Source organism: Callospermophilus lateralis, unplaced genomic scaffold (assembly GCF_048772815.1).
Source record: "Callospermophilus lateralis isolate mCalLat2 unplaced genomic scaffold, mCalLat2.hap1 Scaffold_89, whole genome shotgun sequence".
In the NCBI taxonomy this organism is placed as follows: domain Eukaryota; kingdom Metazoa; phylum Chordata; class Mammalia; order Rodentia; family Sciuridae; genus Callospermophilus; species Callospermophilus lateralis.
The window spans coordinates 881522-896466 of record NW_027517018.1 but is presented as its reverse complement, the minus strand read 5'-3'; the positions used below and the strand labels follow the sequence as shown (position 1 = coordinate 896466).

The following is a 14945-nucleotide window of genomic DNA, read 5'->3' as shown; positions in this document are numbered from 1 at the left end:
ACCCTCCCATTATATGCAGAGCAGTTTACAGAAATGTGGACAAGTACACTGCCAGGTACACGTGCCGCAGGCCAGGGAAAGGGCAAGGGTGGCTGGCCAGAGCAGTGTAGTTTAGGGTGAGAGTGAGAAAAGCTGGGGAAGAAGCAGTTTCTTTCTTTTTTTTTTTCAAAACCATATGAATGTCACCAGTGTTGTAAAAAAGGGTCAAATACACAGTTTTAAAGATTCAGTAAACATTGCACACAGCAAGTATTCAGTGTAAAAAAAAGCACGCATCAACATTTTCATATATATATATATATATATATATATATATATATATATTTTATTGGTTGTTCAAAACATTACAAAGCTCATGGCATATCATCTTCCATACATTTGATTCAAAATCCATAAATTTTCCTTTTGATAGTTTGTCTGAAGTTTAAGTTACATGTATCATACATATAAGCCTGTTGTTGAACCAGGAGATCAGAGGCTCAGAAGCATTGCATTCTTTCTTATTTTGGACATTGGTACAAGAGAAATAAAAACTCCCAACTGCATAGAAATCTAGGAAATGTATAGACAAAGAAACAAACAAGGAACCCTGATTCAGGGCTCTTAAAATGGTCTTGTCAAAAGTCACTGAAGACAATTCCTTTGGAAGCTTCAGTAGGATTTCCTGTAGTTCCTGGTGGGTTTTTGTTACTGTTGTGACTGAAAGATCAGACCAGTTTACTTTGAAAGTGTACTCCCAAAATTTGTCAGCCCTTTTTCTCTGGACTCCTTTCAACATTATCTTCTCCATGTGTACAGCTTCTCACTGAGCTCTATGAGGTGCCATGGTAAGTCCATCCTGAAGTATGGGGGCTTGTTCTATCAAACTAGTCTCATTACTTTGCAAGTAATCACCATGAGCAGTGTCATTCTGGGCCCTGGAGCCGGCAAAGTTGCACGACTCCACCTCCGTTTCTTAGGGGACCCCCGCGGAGCGCGGTGCAGAGCCTTTCCAGATGCTCCCTCAGGGTGACCCGCTGATGGAAGGAGAAAGCCGGGTGCAGCGAAGCCATAGTGAAGAGCAGCAGCAGTTCCTCATGGGCCCTGAAGCCGAGCCCACCTCCTGCCCCGGGCTCGGCGCCGCCGCCTCCCGGGCAGGAGCCGTCCTTCTCGGCATCCTGCTCGCCGTTGCCGTCCTTGCCACCCGTCTCGTCCTCCGCGGCACCCCGCGAACCCTCGCCTCGGGCCGCGCGCAGGCTCTTGAGCACCGAGTCCACCTGGGGCAGGAGGCGGTGAAGGCGGCCGGCAGCCTCCCAGTTTTCCGAGCCCAGCAACGCCAGGTAGACGATGAGGCGCGAGCGCACTGCTGGCTCTCGGAAGTCAGCCAGAGGCCCTGGGTCCAAGAGGCCGTTGGCCTTGGCCTCGAAATCGCGCAGGTAGTGGTAGTCCTTGCGCGCCAGGTCCTCCAGGCACGAGCCGAGGAAGCGCAGCTCTAGCGGGTTGCACAGGTCCAGCGGCCCGCACATGAACTCCAGGCGCTGCGCCGAACCCAGCACCAACCCGAACCACTGGTACACTCTTTCCTGCTCGCGCAGCGCCGCCGCGGGTCCCCCGCCGCCGCCCGGCATGCCCGCCCCCGCCGCCGCCCCGCCAGCAACAGGCGGCCAGAGCCCCCGGGGCAGCGGCGGCTTTGGAAGCTGGGGGCCCCTGGAGGGAATCTTTGAAAATCATTATTTATTCTGAAAAATAAATGCAAGGAAGTAAGTGAATACTTTGAAACAAGATATTGAGCAGATGTTACATGAGGCTGATGCTATGGCCCTGGTGTAAACAGGTTATAAATGGCATAAAGGTGTAAACGTCAAGAGTTTAATCTGAAAGTTTTATTCACATGTAATCTCCTATATATGAAAGATTGCTCATAAATTTTAATTCCACAAAAATTGGTATGAGAATATGAATAAATAAATGGCTACAGCTTTATGCAAAGATAAAGGATTAGCATGCCATATTTACTGTTATATACCAAGGTACACAAAAAACTGTCCAAAAGATACTTTTTTCCTCAAGAGTTTATCAGCTAATAGAAAAATGGATTTTGAGCACGTTTGACTATTGTTACTGTAGATTTGTTAAAGGTGAGTGATTCACTTCAAGAAATTGCTAACATACCTGACTTTTTTAGAGCACCTGAATGAACTTAATTGAAAACTGCAAAGCCCTGTCAAAAATATTACGTGCACAGAGTTTATGGATTTGAAGAAAAAAATTCTGCTCGTGAAAAAGGATTAAAATGACTCTTTGTGATACTTGGGTGGTATTATATTTTAAATCCTAAAGAAAAATAATATTAAGACTATTAGCAACACTACAAAGCCTTGAGGTAACATTTTATTTCAATGTTCTGAAACATTATTGGGAAAAGTTTTGAAAATCATTTATATTTCTGTGAGGAATTTCAACATTACCTTTGTGAATGCAGGAAAAAGAAGGCATATGGGACTTACACGTTTTCCTCTCATGGAACATTTTTATCCTTTGAAGAAAAAGTGATAAATATTATATTGCCCTTTGCTGACACCAACTTTTGTGAATAAAGCTTTCATTAATGGCAATCATCAAAAATCTGATGTTGCAAAAAAAAAAAAAAACTTGTTACAAAAACGATATTTTATAAATGCAAGCTCAAATGTCTTATTAAAGATTTTTAAAACAGTGTAGTTGGAAGTTTTATACATAGTAAATAGTTTACATATGTCCTAAAACTCCATATTTCATTTTTCTTATCATAATTATATGTTATAAGGGAAATGTGATAACTTTTTTCATCAAGTTCCTTATAGGTATTTCCAAAGTGTCTCCAGATTTAACCCATTTTGCATGTGTGAAAAGGATGTAGGAGGCCCTGGAATAGCAACAATTTGGGGGCGGGGTTAGGGAGTGGGAGGATGTTTTTCAAATGGAAACATGGGAAGAGCCTAGAGTGGCAAAGGAAAATCTAAAGCAGATTTTAACATCACTTGATAGCCATTCTCCATTAGAATCAAGATGTAAAAAAGCATTAAAAATACAATGAAGACAGCTTCGTCCACACTTTTCCCCTCCTGTGTTTTCAATAGATATCTAGTTCATTAATAATTATTGCTCTGTACCTATGGAAGGGGAAGTTCTGCTAACTTTGTGAATCTATTTTTATTTTCCCAATGCCTTCAAAGATAGCAATTAAGGTTAAAAAAATATTTTAAAAAGTCAATGGCATATTTAGGGATGGAAATCCTTTACTGTATTCTAATTGTTTCTAAATATGTATGTTTTACTTGAGCAAAAATTAGAAACCATATGTGAGTATTTGCACATTTTCATTCATTTGGTTTATGTAGTGCTATTAACTGCTAATACATTTAATACATAAGATCTATGGTTTCCTGTTAACACTTTATAAGGATATTATAGTTTTATGGTTAACATTAATTTGAGGTATTGCTTTAAGAGTAAACAGGTACTTTAAAATAATTATTTCCCTGGTGTTTAATTTAGTGTTAATCATGTTAACAAAGTTTTATGCAGGCAAGAGCACAGTAGCTTCATATTATGCATGTAAACTATGTAATAGTGTAATAAAATTTTTGCTTAGTATTATAGTGTCCTTAGCTAAAAACATTTAATTGTGTGTAGACTTATTTTAAATTTGATTAATTCTGTTAGCCAAGCTTGTTGCCAAGATTGTTCTTTTAATTGTCCCCAGAAATGCATTTCCTTGGCTCCCATGTTACAAAACTCTGGAGTTTTTCCTGTGCTATATTTGCACACTTAAGCAAAATTAATGTTATAATGTAAAGAAGATTGTTCTGTCAGGGGAAAGATTTTAAGTCAAATTCATTATCTCCATACTTAGGATCTATCTACATAAATTATTGATCAGATTGCATTGCCCAGCCAATATCAGCTTGAGGTGATTCACTGGAATCAGATTGAGAGAGACTGAGGTATTGACAATTATCCATTCCTTTCACAAATCTAATAATAATAGCAAGTTGGGACTTCCTTTGCAAGGAAAGCATTGTTTTAAATAATTTCAGTTTTTAGATCACTTCATGTTTACAGAAAAACTGATGGAAAGTTATAGAATTTCATGTGTCTCCCTTCCTCCCCACAGGTACCTTCTCATGTTATTAACATCTTGCACAATGTGGTGCAATTGTTACAACTGATAAACCAATGATACATTACTGCAAGTTCACAGTTGACAATAAGGTCCATTATGTGTTGTACAGTTCAGTGGGTTTTCTTAAAATATGATGTCATGTTTTCACCATTATTGGATCATACAGAATAGTGTGACTTCTAAGGCTGTATTGTAATTTAATTGCAGTCTAAGGTAGATTTGTCAGTGCCCCCATATTTTAAAAAAATGATAAAGCTTTTGTGTTTGGAAAAAAGAAAGTGGAAAATATTGTTCACGGTTTTTCCATCATATCTGTAAAGAAGGTACTTTTAATAACAGAAACAAGTTGATTCCAGCAAATAATATATTTCTTTCTAGAAGAGCCAAAGATTCATGATATTTGCCTTACTTTCTTCATCTTCAAATTTCAACTTTGAATTTAATTATAATTATTAAACATGTCTCTTGCTTTAGTCAATTTTCACTTAATGTTTTTATCACAAAAATATCTTTGAAAGGCTATACACTAAATTTAATTTATCAATTATGAATATATATTACTGGTGTAATCAAGATTCTGTAATTTAGCAGTTTTCCCTCCTTATTTCCCCATTAACTTTCAAGTTTCTGTTAAAAATAAAATCCTCTTGCCAGTGGTGCACCTACCAGCTTGGGGGGCTGAGGAAGGAGGATCACAAGTAGGTGCTAAGAAGTTCAGTGAGACTCTGTCTCTAAATAAAATACAAAATAGGGCTCAGTGGTCGAGTGCCCCGGAGTTCAATTCCCACCCCCCCAAAAAAAAAGAAAAAGAAAGAAAGGAAATCCTCTTGTGTATGTTTCAGAGCATGATCCTAGAGCAGAGGTAAATCTTGGAAAATTTGAGAAAATATTCCTAGCTACACCTAGATCATAGGTGAACATGACAACAGACAATAAATGTTAACCAGTAGATAATAATGGAATTTACATTTTCCTGTTGGAATTAATAAGCATTCTAATTTGCATAGCTTGAAAATAATAATACATCACTAACAATGATGAAGCAAGTAACTGAGTCAGGCACTGGAAATGGAATACTTCCCAACCTTGGGATGAAGTCAGGAGTAATATCTCACCTAAGGGAACTTTCTCAATTGAAAGTGGACTAATTTTAATTTTAAGTATTAATTCTTTGTACTGGCTGAATGTGCAAAGGGAAGTATATAATGCAATATACTTATTCAAGCTTGAATAATACCCCCAAAACTTTGCTTATTTTAATATTAGATCAAATGAAAATTAACATTTTTTTAGAACTCAGAAAAATTTAATAACAGATATATTAAACCAATCCATACTTGGTATAGGTTAGATAGAGATAATGTGAAACAACTAATTAACTTTAATTAACTGACCTTTATACAATTTCCTCCAAAATGCTTCTCCAGTGTCAGACTCTCTAGGGTCCACCATTGCTCATTCATTGGATGTCTAGAGACCCTTTGTTTTTAAAAAGTCACTTTTTTTTCCTGCTTTGCAAGTGCATTTTTCCCCAAAGCCCTCCTCTTTCCCTTACTATTATTGTGTACGTCTGGAATATCTTCCCAAATTTATTATGTTGAAAGCATGATCTCCAATGTAGCAAGGATTAATCCAACAAGTGGATTAATCCATTGACAGATGAATAAATTACTGGGAGGAAGGACCTACTTGGAGTCACTTATTGTGCTTTATCTGTCCTTGACTACTTCCTCTGGCTGTGGCCTGGCTGTCAGAAGCTAAGCAGCCTTCCTTCACCATGACCTTCCACCATATACTGAATTCTCTGAAACCATAAGCTTTGGCTTATGGCAAGATATATGAGTTGCTCTTCTCATATATATTGTGCATAGTGATGCAAAGAAAACTACACACTCTCTGAAGCACTGACACCTGAATCCAAAGAGTTAACTAGTGCTGAATCAAAAGAACAGGCACCTATAGTAACCAAGAGTTAATTCTCCTCTTCTGTCTGCTCACATTCTCACTCCACCTGAAGGGGCTTCTGCTACTGCCCTCTATAGGACACTTCGGATATATTCCAATTTAATTACTTTTCATGCACTATTTACCATGGTGCTTTCTAAAGTCTAAATTTAGCATTATTTTTTTTTCTTACAAGCATTTACCAGGCCTCTGTAATTTCTTTAATTTTTATTTTTAGAGCCTTAGATTTTAATACTCAAGAGTCATGATTTTACATTCTTTGGCACTTTCTTAAGGAAATGACTAGAAGTAGAAGAGCCATGGGCACAAATCGCTGCCCAAGTTTTCCTTCTCCATCTGTAGAACAAATAGTGATTTCCACTTCAGGAGGCTGTCAAGGTAAAAGTGTATATAACCTGATTTTAAGTGTGCTGCACAGTACCTAGAATTCAGCAAATACTCCTTCAATTTCTTGCACTATCAACAAATTAATACAAATTCAGATTATTTGAAGGACCTCTGTTGTTTTCATCACTAAATGTTGCTATCGCACATTAAGTTTCCAATCTGTTTCTAGTTTTTTGAAAAGTTGTAAAATTTTAATGGATTATAGAAGGAGAGTTAATGTTGTCCCTATCACCATTAGGTGTCCTAGTAAACAAAAGAACCACTATCAAGAAACCAAAATGAGTCTATAGTCTGCCATTCTGGTCAAATGAAATCTTTAATAAAGAAGCATTACTGTAGTAATTATTGTGGACAAGAAGTGCAAAAAAATAATTAAAATAAAGAATTTATAGCACTCTTAAGTCAGGGAATATGCTGGCATCTTCTGAAGGACATCTTTGGGGACTCCTCTCCTGGAATGATGGCCTGGCTCTAGGACTGTGGTGTGGAAAAATGGGAAGTGTTACCCACAAGTTGATGAGTGTGGGATGTGGGTAGCAGTGAGGAAGGGAATGACTATGGAATCTCAGCAAGGTTCCAAAAAAAAAAAATTTCAGTTTTTATTTGGTTTTCTTTAATAAAAGATAAGCAGTAAATGTCCTTGTTTCCTAGGAAATATCCCTTCCTTTTAAAAAAATTAAATCACATGGCATGGAAAAATTGAGTAATTCTATATTAATTTGGATACTTCCACTCTAAAGATAAACTTTATGGTTTAACATAATTTAGTTTGAAATATTATTTTATTTTTATTTTGAAATGACCAGTTTGAAGAAGGATGATATGTGTGGCATTATATGGAAAATAATATATTCAATAGTTAAAATATTTTATTACTTCTATCAAGAATTTTATGTTTATGAAGGGAAATAAGCATCCATGTTATTTAGCTGTGGTTTTTATGTACATTGTAGTGAATTTATATTAATGAAAATAAAAGAGCTGTTATCATTTTGTATAAAGGTAGGGGCAGTTTGTATAATTTTTTCTTAGATCATGAGAAACGTGAAAGGCATGTGAATATGGTTTGTGAAATGTACCTGTTGATTGTTTTCCAAAGCATATCCTATGTAATTGGAGTCAGAATATAGCATCAGTCATTTATGGAATTGAAAAATTGCTTTTTCTTTTATGCTTTTACCTGCTAATCCCATAGAATTTTTCTTCAAAAAGAATGATTAAGGATTGTAAGGAAAATAATCTTCCTTAGAGAATATTTTTGTTTTTATTATTTTATTTTGTCTTGAATATGTCCAATTCTTCATTCATAAAAACAGTTTAACTTTTGTTATTTGTTAAGACATCAGTAGATTGACATTCCATTTTAAAAATCAGTGATTTTCTTCAATCTTAAGTCATTACTTGAGATTGAGATAATTAAGATCCTGAAATTTTTTTGATCCTTCTATTCTTAAGGCATACTTTTTTTGAATCTTAAAATTTACTTTGAGGACATTCTTATTTTCATGTTTGGGGAAATTTTATAAAATTGCTGTTTAAGTTAACTATTACAAGTACCAGGAAGGATAGAAATTGCTAATTATTCACCTTTCAATAACCATGAAGTCTTGTACTTCTAGAGCATAAAGCACATTCAACATCAATAAAGAAAAAGAATCATAGCAGTATTATTTCTTGCTTTAAGCATTTCTTCAAAAATTATGCATTAAGATGATATGCAAGGAAATATACAGAATATCCAAGATAATTAAGGAAATTTGTCTTTATTGGCTCTATCAGTGGATATCAGGGATGGCTGTGAAACTGGTAGTAGAGCCAAGATAGCTTACATGAATTTGGAAAACATGGGGTTTGTTCTACCTTCAGTGACAATGAGATTAGGAGTGGAAGGCAACTTCCTTGAAATACATCAAAGTGAACAGCAAGTGTAGCTGACACTGTGTACCCAGGGGACTGGAGAGGAGGGAAAGGCTTTGAAATGAGAGATGCCAGGCCACAAGCCAAACTACTGTGATACAATCATCTCTTGGTATCTATAGAGGATTCATCCCAAGACTGCAGCATATAAAAAATCCAGGGATGCTCAAGTCCTAGACATAAAATAGCATAGAATCTTCATATAACCTATGCATCTCCTCCCACATATTTTAAATCGTCTAGATTTCTTATAATACCTCATACAATGTACATGTCCTGTTAGTAGGTTATCATCTTCTATAGGCAACAACGACAAGAAAAGAAGTTTGCATGAGTTCTGTACATCAGCCATATATATATATATATATATATATATATATATATATATATATATTTTTTTTTTTTTTTTTTTTTTCAAATACTTTCAACCTGCATTTGAGGTTAGTTGAATAATCTGGGATGCAGAACCTACAGATGTGGAGAGTCAAACTGCATTCTATGAAAAGAAAATGTCGCAAATCATGTAAAACTAAAATTTGTGTTTCAAGCTACTGCATTTTATCATCTAAACTAAAATAGATTTAAGTATAAGTTGTCTTTGTATTTGTTGTGTAGTTAGACGTATATTTGCTATCTTTTACAGTGAAGATTAGCAACTGCAATGGAAAAAGAAAAATATAGTATGAAAGCAGCAAGCCTGCAGATTTCAAGGTGGATAAAGATGGCATGGTCTATGCCATGAGAAGCTTTCCATTCTCCTCTGAGCATGCTAATTTCTGATATATGCCCAAGACAAGGAGACCCAAGAGAAGTGGCAAGTGGCAGTAAAACTAAGTCTCAAGCCAACCTCAATCCAGGAGTTGGCAAAGGTATAATATTGGAGCTGATGTCTACAAAACAAAAATTAATACAGTTAACAAAATGTGTGTGTGTGTGTGTGTGTGTGTGTGTGTGTGTGTGTGTGTGTGGTACACACATTTTGCTTCATATCACATGAAATAGATGGCCAGTACTTGAATTTTTTTATCAACTGCAGTTAGTTTACCAGTATTTTTAATCTTTTAAAATACTTAGACAAGTATATTTTAAGGGACCAGAAATTATATTTGAAAGATTTGTTTATACTTTGAGATTATAATTTAATTAAAATTAGAAGTAGTTTGTTTTGCATCTTAGAAGCTTTATAAGTTGTTAAATATAACCACAAAATAAACAATTCCTTTGCATATCATCACCAGTCAAATTTATTAGATGGGAAATACAGATTTACAGTAGTAACAGAAAAGCATGTCTGGCAATGAGTGTTAGGATCTCTTTTGTCCCTTAATAATCAAATTGGGAGTGTGAATTATTTATACTACTGATATGACTTTTAGGAATGATATATACTCCCTCTGGTGGAAGCTGTTGTGAGCCCACATAAAATAAACAAAGAACATTTCCAAGAGAGTACTGTTCAATTCATTTGAGAAACATTTATTGAGCACTTACTTTGTATAAGTCACTATATTAAGTACTTTGAACAAGATACAATAAATTCTTTAGTAAAGTTATGATAACATTATTTTCAGACTATTCTAGTTTTTTGATTTAATTAAAAACAGTTACTGAGGGAGCAAACCCATATATTCTAAAGTTCATGGTTTGATGAACTGTGACTATTACATTTTGCACATTTATTGTACTGTGAGAGACAAGAATACACACAATCAGTTCTGGTATTTAATTGTAAATGTGATATACACAGCCATAATCAAATGATAATGAATACATGTAAGAAAAATGTCATTTTTTCTTGTGCTATTTGTTGAGATTTTATTATATGAAATTTTAATTAATCAATTAACTATTAAAGGTAATCATGTCATTTGCATAATGTAAAATAAGAACCTGGTGACTAATGGAGTAAAAAGACACTTTTATTGTTTTTGATGTTTTGTGTCCTAACAAACTAACTTGGGTATTTGCACTGAAGCAGGAAGGGCTAATGGCAAAAATGTCTACAGATATTGGGAGAAACAGAAGAAAATGTTGACATCTATCAGAGATTAATACCTAGTGTGCAAAGTGGGTCATTTGAAGCATCCATCATGGCTGACATAGATTTAGAATAATTACAGCATTAATTCTGTGGGATTTAATAGGGTCATAAATATTTGAGACATTCCTTAGCAGTATGTATTAAACTTACCTTGGAATTCAAATTATATTTTAGCACATCAAGTTCTAAATTTAATGTACAGTATCACATTACCTGGTCTGTGGTTTAAACTAATGAGAAATATATAAAAAGGTACTATTAACTTTTGCTCAGTACTAATCTACTATCTAAGATGGTTTATAGAAACTGCAAATAGTTAACACACCTGAGCCCAATAATAAATTCAGTGAACAGTGCAATTCAGAAATTTTATGCTTTTTGTTTTTTATTATTTTAATAAGGGGATAAGGAAAGGGCCTCCAGAGTTATTTTCTGTTGATAATAAACTGTGGTTCCTACACTTTTAGGTACCCATTAATATTGATTTTCTTTCAGAAAATATTTTTCCTAGTACTTAGGAATATCTTGTTATATTTTAATGCAAATGAGTCCCATGGAATTGAAGAGATAGTATTCCCAAGACAATCCACCAAACACAGTGGATACCTACAAAGGCAAAAGAGAGACTGGGTCATTCCTCCCATCAACTTGCCAGAAAATTCCAGAGAACATTTTCCTCAAGAGCTTGTCAGGGTAAAATGGTGCAATTTTAATTATTCCCATGGCATGTGGGTTTTTTAATAAATCACTTATTTGTGTTGTATATTCTGTCCTTTGTACATTGTAATTCAGTTTATCAATGGTCAAAACCCCGAAACAAAGGTGCTATTTTTCTGTTAAAAAAGTTTTTCTGTTTTTTTTACAAAGTAAAGTTTATGACATCTGTATGGAAAACATTTTTTTTTCTGTAGCTAGGTTTTCTATAACACTGTAGAAACCTGTTATTGTTTTCCTTGGTTATCTCTTGCAATATTTGTAGGTAGCCCCCACTGTGGTCCTGGATGCTATGGATGTAATGCTTGTTCTGTATGTGAATACTAAGGCTACATGCATCTCCACCCACTCCTCAGCCACTCTCAGTACAGACCCTGGGGCTGCCTTGCTAGGAGCTGGGCTCTCTGTGGAGATCTCTGCCCTCCACAGACAGCTTTGGGGCCAAAGGGAAAAAAAAGGAAATTACTGCTAAAAATTCCAGCACCAAGTGCATTTGAAAGTTTTTTAAAAGGGAAAAATGACCTCTGATACTGTTATCAGAATCCCTAGGGCAGTGTAAAACCAAAGGCTTTCAAATCTGAAGTTAGTTTTTTGTTGTTGTTTTGGTTACTCCAGATGCATACCTTCAGATGAAGAAATTAAAAATACAGATTTTTTTGCATGTTGTATAAAATTCTCAACCCATTATTCATGACAAAAGGATAATAAGACAAAAATCATTATATTTCCATTTGCTAAAATGTAAATGTTCTTATGAATGATTATTTGAGCATGCAGACTCGTATTTATTGAGAGATGTGGGTTTTTTAATAAACCACTTATTTGTGTTGTATATTCTGTCCTTTATACATTGTAATTCAGTTTACCAATGAGCATAACCCCCAAACAAAGGTGTTATTTTTCTTTTTTAGTAGAATATGAGAAAATAGAGAATGGTGCTTTAACTTTAAAAAAAAACACAATGAGATTTTAATAATTAATTTATTTTATTTACCCAACACATAAAGATCTATTATTATTTCCTCTAAATGGTATTGCCCATTCATCCCTTTTTATACCTCCTTGCCTTCTTCTCTGTCTATAGATTCTCTTCAGCCTCCAATGGCTACTCATACATTGACTTAATTTTCCTGGGAACCATTGTATTTGGAGGAGAAGAAAATGTGCTTATAGTGGCACTAAAGTTTGGGAGTACAAAAATATCTCTTGAGATCCTTTCTCATAAGCTCCTTATTAATAAAAAATTGTAGTATTAGTTGCCTTTTTAAAATGATATGGAAAGCTTTCTTACAATGAAGAGTGTTAAGGTCTGTAAACAAGTCAGATTGGCACCTGTTATTTTTCCAGAGAAATGTTAGAGTCTGTAAACAAGTCTGGATGGCGCCTGGCCAAATGCCAGAGGGAGTGGTTTGTGAAGTAACAAAAGCAAGCCATTAAGTGTGGAGATTCCTTATTGGTTGACTGCTGTATCTATTTTATGCTAATTAGATAAGCTGTGTAAAATGTATAAATACCTCGGTTGTCCTACAATAAATGGCTCCTACTCCTGCTGCATCAACGTACACAAGTTATTCGTCACCCCCCGGTTATTTTGCCCAGCCAGCTGGGCTGCAGCAGAAGAGTCTTTGTGCAAAGCAAGTAAAAATTATGATGTCCAGGCTCCACCATGTTGGAGTTCTGTGAAAGCATATTTCACACTATGAATAGATAATTGTTTCTTATTGTAACTGATGAAAAAAGGTTAACAGCTTTTATTTCAATTAACTTGGACACCTGTTACTATGTTAAACAGTCTAACCCAGAGTTTCTGTCTAAAAACTGACACTCCTAAATTTTGACTTTTTGCACTATTCCTAGTGAGCATTCTTTTAAAGGTGAACATTGCCCCCAGTCTTTCTGGGGATAAGTGGCATCTCTTTTTGAAGGTTGTTTCCAAGAAGCAGAGAGGAGAGGCAGGCACTGGGGATGTTTCAGTGGCATTCTGGAAAGAGAAGGAGCAAGTTTGTAACAGAACAAGGGTAGGAAGTGTGGCATGTGCTATCTCTGATAATGAGCTCAGTTAGTCTCTCATTTAATACCATTGTTTTCTTTGTCTTCAGATCAGGTCTTATAGGGATAAAAACCTTTCACTGTGGTACAGTGTCACTAGGCCCAGAGCTGACCAACCTCCGACTGGCATCTTTATTATCAACCCCATCTCAGGTCAGCTGTCAGTGACAAAGCCTCTGGATCATGATTTCATGTAAGATCGCAACCAGCTGATAAATCTATGTGTTCATACTCTTCTAAATGTGTGTGGAATTAGTGGTTGCCTCCTATGAATCTGAAATCCTGGATTCTGAGAGTTTCAACATCAGAAATGAAATTTGTAGCTTTTTGTCTTATTTTGATGATTCTAATGTCTTTATAAAATTTATTAGTGCTCTTGGTAAAAACAAAACAATGCCAAAAAAGGAAAATTGCTCCAAACTGCATTACCCTTTACATTTTATTCCTTGCCTTCAGTTATAAGGTTAAGAAAAGCTATAAGAGCAAATTATGAATGGGGTCAAAACCATTGAACATAAAATACAGAGAGATCAAACCATTGTTCATGGATACATAGAAGTATAATCAAAGTGAATCCCATATTCTTATTTTCTGTTAAATATTCTTCTGGATTTTTTTTCTCTTTTTTATTACTCAGAACCTTTTATCAATGAAAGATATTAATGCATTGTTTGTTCTACATGTTCTTTTTTGTTTGTTTGTTTGTTTGCTCCTAAAACCCTTAATGTTTATGCAATAATATAACACAGCTTTTAATACTGTAAAATTGATTTTTGAAAACATTTTATAATTCCTTCTCATTTCCTGAGGTATTGATAAAGGTCTTCCCTCCTCCAAGATGCTTATCTCCCAATTTTTATCTGTTGGGTTAACTTTTTACATTTAAAATTTTAACCTCTGTGGATTTATTTGAATAAAAGGATAGAGAGCTACAGACCCACTTTTCTTTTCCTTTGTGGCTAGCCTGTTTTCCCATGTATTGAATTTATTCCCACAGTAGTTTAAAACCTTCCTCCTACATAAGCATGTGCTTACAAAGTTTTTGTTTTGTTCACTTATGCAATTGTTGAACTCTTGGACTTGCTCAAAGCTTTAAAATTATAGGAATTTCTAAACTAAAGTAGATTTCTGTAGATCTAAACAGACCAATAAGCATATGAAAAATTGAAAATGTTTTAGGATAAATATTACTCTGTATTTTCTCTTCAAGATTTTGATTATCAGCCCATTCTTTTAAAATTCTTGAAGGAACAGTTTATTCTAATGTTGTTTATATTGTCCTAAAACACAGAGAAAGAAATAAAACTTCAAATTTTTCACAAGGACTGCATAGCATTTCTAGGGAATGTGGATTAAGATAGCACAAAGTACAGCTGGGCACTGTGGAGCATGCCTGTAAACCCAAGGGCTCAGGAGAATGAAGCAGGAGGATCCAAATGTCAAAGCTAGCATCAGCAACTTAGCAAGGCCCTAAGGAACTTGACGAGATCCTGTCTTAAAATGAAAAATAAAAAGAGCTGGGGAAGTGGGAATGTGGGTCAGGGGTTAAGTGTCCCTGGATTCAGCCCCAGTACAAAAAAAAAAAAAGATTGCATATAATAAAAGACTGTGGACTAGTCCGATTTGTGATTATAAAGATTGATACAAAAAAAATTTCCAATATTTTTCTCTATGAATTCTCACTTCCTGATCTTCTGTCATTAAAATTCAGAAAATATATACATCCAG

At 35.1% G+C, this 14945-nt stretch overlaps 1 pseudogene; it reads right to left on the bottom strand.

Annotated features, from left to right (window-relative positions):
* Positions 1-424: 424 nt before the first annotated feature.
* Positions 425-14945, bottom strand: part of LOC143390071 (zinc finger CCHC domain-containing protein 2 pseudogene) — a 30428-nt pseudogene continuing 15907 nt past the window's right edge.